Below are 7,328 nucleotides of genomic sequence, written 5' to 3' on the forward strand. Positions count from 1 at the left end.
TTCTGAGGAAAGGGCTGTTCTGCAGAGAGGAGAACTAACAGATAGCTATGTTCAAGTTCACTCTGGCTGGCCCAGCAGAGAAGCAATCTGTCCACATGATCTGTCAGCTCTTCAGGGGTATTTTGTTGTGTTTAACTGTTTAGATGCCTTTTACCATAGTCACAGATTTCTTGTTTGCTTTCAGTTGATTTTTTTAAAAAATCTATTTATAAACTTGTATAAAATTAAGACTTTAGTTCATGACTCACATTATAAACACTTTTTTTTACTTTCAATATTTTTTTAAAAAATGGACTACTTACTTTTAAAAGACTTTACATTTTTGTAATTGTTTTTGAAGTCCAGAGAAACTGTAAGAACACCCAGAGCTATTCATCTCAGTTCCCGGTTTTTAACATTTTAACACTGAACCACACTTGTTTTACCGCTCTTTCTAAATGATGCCTCCTCAACCTTTGCGTGTGCGTGTGTGCACGTATGTATAATTTCTGAGCCATGCAAGAATAAGTTCCTGTGTTTCTTAAATAAAAAAAAGATATCTTTACATGGATGTGTGTATATACACCAAATGTGTGTGGGTGCCTGCAGAGGCCAGAGAAAAACACTGAATCCCCTGGAACTGGAGTTACAGGCTGGCAACAAAACTTGGGTCCTTTAGAAGAACAGTAAGTACTCTTACTGCTCAGTCATCTCTCCTGCCCCTGCTATGTCCTTTTGCCCTATGCTGGTTTGGAGTTTTGTTTTTAACTCTTGGTTACAAGATATCCCAGATTCATACTTTCCTTGTCCTAGGGGATCAGCCATTTCTCCAAGCAGCTCTGATTCAGTTAGAGAAGGATGGTAAAATCTAAGTAAAGGCACCAGGTATCATTGTTGCCACCAGGACATAATTGTTCAGAGGCCTTAGGACACAGAGAATACATGCATATGTATGCCACATAAACAGACATGTGCAGACGTGTCTATCTGTCTAATCGAAATCATGCGTTCTGTCGTGCACACTTGAAATAGCAGCATTCAAGAGACTAAGGCAGGAGTATTTTTGAGTTCCAGGCCAGTCTAGGCTATTTAGACCTTGTCTCAATTAAAGAAAAACCGTAAGTTCATACTAGTACCCCTGATTTCAGTTCACCATCATGAGTCATTCCAGGGCCCTCACTAAACATTTGGAACTCTATTTCCTGGCAGTTAGACCCCTGATTCTTTTATCCCCCCAAATCGTTTACTCCTTTCTGCTATATGTAGCCGGTTTCCAACCTTGCCAGCCACCACTTGGACTTCTTCAGGAAGAACGCTCTCCTAGGACTAACCCTTTGTGGCTCCCTACATTGCTGTTCCTACAGAAGGAAGAAAAAAGAAGGGGGTCTGAAACAACACAAAGCAAAAACTTATTTTAAATTCTGGTGATTAACTCATACACCTACAAGTTTCTTTTATGTCTGATTGTTTACAACTCATTTTTTTTTTTCCTGTGGTTTGTTAGTTTCTTTTGAGAAAGATTTCTTTCTGGCCATGGAGCTTAGGCTGGTTTAGAATAGATATCCTCCTTTCTCAGCCTCCCAAATGCTGGGATTACAGGTTTGTGCCACCAGGCCTAAAGTAGATCTTATCTTAAAAAGGGGGGGGGGGTAATTAGGTGAGTTGACCCATAAAATGCAAACACCATGGTTCCAGAAGGCATCTCAGAAGGTGCACAGAAGGCTGGAGCTGAATCTTCCATCTCCTGCTCCCCTAATTGATGTATCCTAGTGGTTTGAGGCTGAATCAGGTAGATGGAGCTAAACACAGGCTGAACAAAGCTCCATTACAAAGATGTAATAATGCTATAATGCTTAAGGAGGCTGGAGAGGGACTGGCTTTGTGTGTTTAGGATCTGGGAGTGTAACTTACGATGTAAGTGGAAGCTGTGTGTGCAGACCTCAGCAGGGAAGGTCATAAGGAGAAGGGGGGGGGGCAGGAGGGATCCTGCCAATCATCAACATTTAGGCGTCTGGTTAAAGAAAAGAGAAGGTGGCAGGGAGGTCGGAGAAAAATCTGCAGCCGACTGCTTCTGTGAAGCAGAGGAGGGAGTGACTCACAAGGTCAATTAACAAGAGGCCTGATAACTTCCCACTGTATCTGATCATTTGGAAGTCCCTAAGACATTTCTGCCGCTGTGCTTTTGGTCACAGTTTAAATAGATGCCCCCGGGACATGGACCCTGTGTGGCTAGTTGGTCCGACGTCTTCTAATCCCACCCTTCTCACCTTTCTCGATCTGTGATTGATTCCAATTTGTCCCCCCCCTTTTATCCTGTGTCCTAAGCAGTTAATGCTGTAGCTGAAAAAGAATAGTCACTCAATAAAATCGTGCTGGCTGACACTCCCACACTCTAACCTATAGAGGGAGCTGAAGGAATGTCGCTCTCACTGATAGGCGGGGCTAAAGGAAAATCACAGGGGAATGGTAACCTATAGGAGAAGCTGACACAGAATCTCCAGGAAAGTATTTCCCAGACATTATAAACCCTAGGAGGAGCATTGGTGGCCCGCCTTCCAGACATCTCTGAGGAGGACTTACACGAGGAGTCTTTGTCAAGGAGTTCCATCTTAGGTAATATTTATTAATATTCTCTTTCTCTCTCTGGTACGTGATACTGATTTTCCATTTACGTGAATGATACGGTTTTCCATTGGAATAAATGTAGAAAATAAGATTTCTAAAGACCTGTGTTTTAAAAATTAACAGCAAAGAAAAAGCTGATCTAGAGAAACGTGTTAGGGATGCAATGGTTCTAAGCGATATTCAGATATGGTCCAAATCATAGGGATAAATAGACATAAAAACTTTGATACAGGAACCCAATGGGTCATGCTGGCATGTAGAAATGTGAGGAGCTGTTTAACCTGTGTGGAATGCTCTTTTGGGGGGTATTTTTTGGATTTCCTTTGGGGGATTCTGCTCTTTCCTCTGCAAAGTGTGGTAGGAAAGGACTGGTTGCCTCACCTTTAACTTCTTGGAAAACAAACCCATCTTGTCTTCAAGGACAAGAGGGAACTTGCAGGAGGCTTAGGCTTTGCTTGCTTATCTCTCTGATTAAAGGAGAGCTAAGGTCAGAATGCATTCCGCAGAGAAAGAAAATTCTGGTCAAGTTCCTGAGGCCTGGTGCTTTGGGCCCCCAAATTTTCAGGCAAACTCCTCTGATGACTAGGGTGACTACGCTGAAATCTAAGAGGGGTGAATCTGTCTTCTGGGCTCTTCTCCCTTTGGGGCCTAGGGAGTTCTGGAAAGAGAGGGGACTGTGTTTGCAGATGAAGGGTCAAGAAGTCTAGGATTTCAGCCATGAGTGGTAGCCTGTACTTGTAATCCTAGCACGTGGAAAGCTGAGGCAGGAGGATGGGGAGTTTGAGGTTAGCCTGGTCCATATAGCAAGACTCTGTCTCAAACCATTCTTTTATTCCATATTCATTTTAATTCATTTTTAAATGGGGGGGACCTCGGATAAAAAGTTCAAATCGTAAAATTGTTGAAGAGAAGCTTCCCTCCCCCCACATTCTTTTTACAAATAGTATGATAGGTTGGTTTATGTAAATACATTCCTTGTTCTGTACATACATAAGCACTTTTGAGGTGGTTCCTCATGCACATATCAAAACACTTTTTGATGTTTTGAAGACAGAGTCTTGGTACATAGCCTAGGCTAGTCACAAACTTGCTGTGTAGCCCAAGCTGGCATTACACTGAAAATCCTCCTGCTTCATCTTCCTACCTACTGAGATTATAGGGCTGAGCCACCATGCCTACCTTAAATTCTTTTTGAAGTGTCACATACATATAAAAAGTATATCGTGAAGCATTATAGCTTTGTTGTTATATGAAGTATAACAACATTTGTAGTTGTGTTATATGTATAAAACATGTGTGTTTTCTGTATATGTATGTGTATATATATTTACATATATATAGCAATAGTTTTATTTACTTCCTGAGGCCTGGTGCTTTGAGCCCCCAAATTTTCAGACGAACTCCTCTGATGACTAGGGTGACTACACTGAAATCTAAGTGGGGTGAATCTGTCTTCTAGGCTCTTCTCCCTTTGGGACCTGGGGAGTTCTGGAAAGAGAGGGGACTGTGTTTGCAGGTAAAGGGTCAAGAAGTCTAGGATTTCTGCCGTGTATGGTGACATGTACTTGTAATCCTAGCACGTGGAAAGCAGAGGCAGAAGGATTTATTCAGTTGTGATGATTCCTAGAGAAAGAAGAACTAGAAGTGGTGTTCGTTGAGAGTTCAAGAATATTCTGTTAGCCTGGTGTGGGGGCACACACCTTTAGCCCCGGGGAGGCAGAGGTAGGTGGATATTTGTGAGTTCTGGGCTTGTCTAGTTTACAGAGTGAGTTCCTCAGCAGTCAGGGCTGCACAGGGAGACCCTTGTCTCAAAACAACAATGTGTTTTATGTTGAGCAAGGCGCTAGACTGTGTTCATTTTTCACATTTTTAATTAATTCAGAATTGATAGTCGTCTAGATTTTTCATTCTCTTTACATTTATTTATTTCCTATTTCTCATGTGGATGCACATGGTTGAGAATGCCACAGTATGTCTGTGGAGGTCAAAGGCCAACCTGAGGCAGTCAGTTCTCTCCTTACACCACGTGGGCTTGGGGATTGTCTCAGCTCATCAGGCGTGGTGACAAATGTCCTTACCCACTGAGCCATCTCACTTACCCCGCTAAATTTTTTTTATAATGTATTAGTGTATATAACTAAAGGACCTTATATCTTTGTCTTTGTTTCTTTCTGTATTTCTGTAAGAAACGTTTGGGGGAGCATGGATTTTCACTGTGTCTCAGAGGCTGAACCTCAGCTTCTTATTCTCCTGCCTCAGCTTGCCAAGTAGCTGAGATTACAGGTGTGCGCTGACATGTCTGGGAGAGATTCTTAGGAGTCCTAAATTGCTAGGTCAAAAAGCGGGCGGGCGGGCATTAGCCCCCATTTTCCCTTTGGAAAGGTGACACAAGCTCAGGGCATATGTAAAAATTCCTGGGCTTGGCTGCACGCGACTTGCACAATAAACCAGTAAATTTCCAGCCCCCACTTCTTGCCGAAGCACTATTGATGACTGATGGCTTCTGGGGGAGGGAGACTCAGTTTTCTTTAAGGGTGTGGCCCCTGCTAGGTCGACTGCACTCCAGTGGACACGAGGCACTCAGAGATATATGGGCAGCACAAACTGGACCTAGTAGTGGGTGCTAAAAAAAGGGGGGGAAAGAGGGTGCTACGTTGATGTGCATAGTGTGGAAAGGTAGATTTGAAAGGAGTTTAAGGGGAAGATTGGAAGTGAATATTATCAAAATACATTGTTTGCATGTATGAAATTCTCAAAGAATTCATAAAACATATTTAAATTTTAAAATTAAAATCAAACTGGCCAAAGGGTATAATATATCTTTCCTCAGAAGAAACCAATGGCAACAGCGTCTGCAGATTCTCCGAGGGGATAGCTGGTGGATTGCATATGTATTTCAATATTTTATAGGCACTGCTTAAATCATGCCTCCAACCTACAAAGATCATACCAGTTTATGAGCTCCTATTTTCCCCAGAAATTATTCAAAGGTTCTAGAAATACCTGATTTAAAAGAATAGATATCATTCATTCATTGGATATAAATTCAGATGCTTCAAAATTCTAAATGAATTCCCTGCCACCTCCCACATCTACCATAGCACCTTTTCCCCCAGAAGCAATCATTCTGTTTCCATGCATGCTTATAGAGAAAGTTTGCATGTACCAAAAACTATATCCACATATTCTTTTTCTCCCCCCAAATTTTGCACAATGGGTTGCATATTTATCTTTGCATGGTGGGGGACATTGTTTTCGAAAAAGAATCTCACCCCGTAGCCCCATCTGGCCTGCTCTGCAGCTCAGGCTGGGCAGTAAAAGATCCTGTTGTCTCTCGAGCAAGTACTAACCAGGCCCAACCCTTCTTGGCTTCTGGCAGGGGTGGGGGTGGGGAAGGACTCAGTTATCTTTAAGGGGCTGGCCACTGGCAGTTTGACCATGCTCCAGTGAGTATATAGGCATCACAAATTGGAACTGGTATATTTTTTTTCTTCTTAGTCTTTTGAGGGGAGCCAACACAGGGGGGTAGACCTGGGAGGACTGAGAAGTGAATATGATCGAGGTGCATTATGTGAAATTCCCAAATAATCGATATAAATATTATGTTAAAAAAAAGAAGTAAAAAAATAAAAAGTCTCTAAAGTGGTCTAGTGGAAGATTGGATTTTAAAAATGATACACAATAAAATATTATTTATTCAAAAAAATTCCTGTTGTCTCAACCTCCCAAAGACTGGGATAGGCCATCATGACAGCTAGTTTACATTGCCCCCTTCCCCCTCAAAATAACAATTGTTTATTTTCCTTATTACTCTGTGTGGAAGCTGGATGGTTCTTTTGTTCAGGGGCCCACACAACCGATCTTAACTTATCAGTTAAGTCAGTTGGAGAACCGTTGATCTGTCCTGGCTCCAACTGGTATTATCAGGCCCTCCCTCCAGGTCTGTTAGCCTCCAGACGGCTAGTCTAAGCTATTTCTCATTGTGATGCCACCAGGCAATCTGAGACCTCCTGGCTTCCCCTTTTATGACACTTACCTTTTTTTTTTTTTTTTTTTGCTCTTTTCTTTTTCTTCTTTAATTGTGCGTGTGTGATTTAGATAGGACCTTATGTAGCCCAAATTATCCTCCAACCATGTAGCCAAGACTGGTCTTGAACTCCTGATCTGTGCTACCTGACTGACTCCTCCTACCCCGATTTATTTTTCTTTGTTTTTGTTTTCTTTTTTTTTTTTAAATATGATTTTGCTTTGTAGCCCAGACTGGTGCTTGACACTTCTTTTTTTTTTTTAAATACAGAATCTTACTATGTAATCCTAGCTGGTTTAAATCTCACTATATAGACCATGCTGGCCTTGAACATGTTTTGTGGTGATCCTTCTGCCTCAACTTCCCAAGTACCTGGGATTACAGGTGTCATTTTTGTTTATTTGCTTGTTTTTCTTCTCTCTTATTGTTTTGAGGCCTCCAAATTCATGTAGCCAGGGAGAGATTTGAACTCTTTACTTGGAATGATACTATTTGTTTCATGTCTTTTTCCATACTGGATGAGCAGACATGTTAGGATAGTGACCAAGACTTCTTTGCATCAGGTTAATACTCAATTAGCATTTGCTGGATGAATAAATGATAAAACTGCTCGGTCCTCATACTCACCAGAAACAGCCCACCACCTACTTTAAAAAAGAAAAAGGAATGAACAACAGGGAGGCAAGGAGTAGAATCT

This window comes from Microtus oregoni, unplaced genomic scaffold (genome assembly GCF_018167655.1).
Source record: "Microtus oregoni isolate MIOR12 unplaced genomic scaffold, Mior012 000052F_004, whole genome shotgun sequence".
NCBI lineage: Eukaryota > Metazoa > Chordata > Mammalia > Rodentia > Cricetidae > Microtus > Microtus oregoni.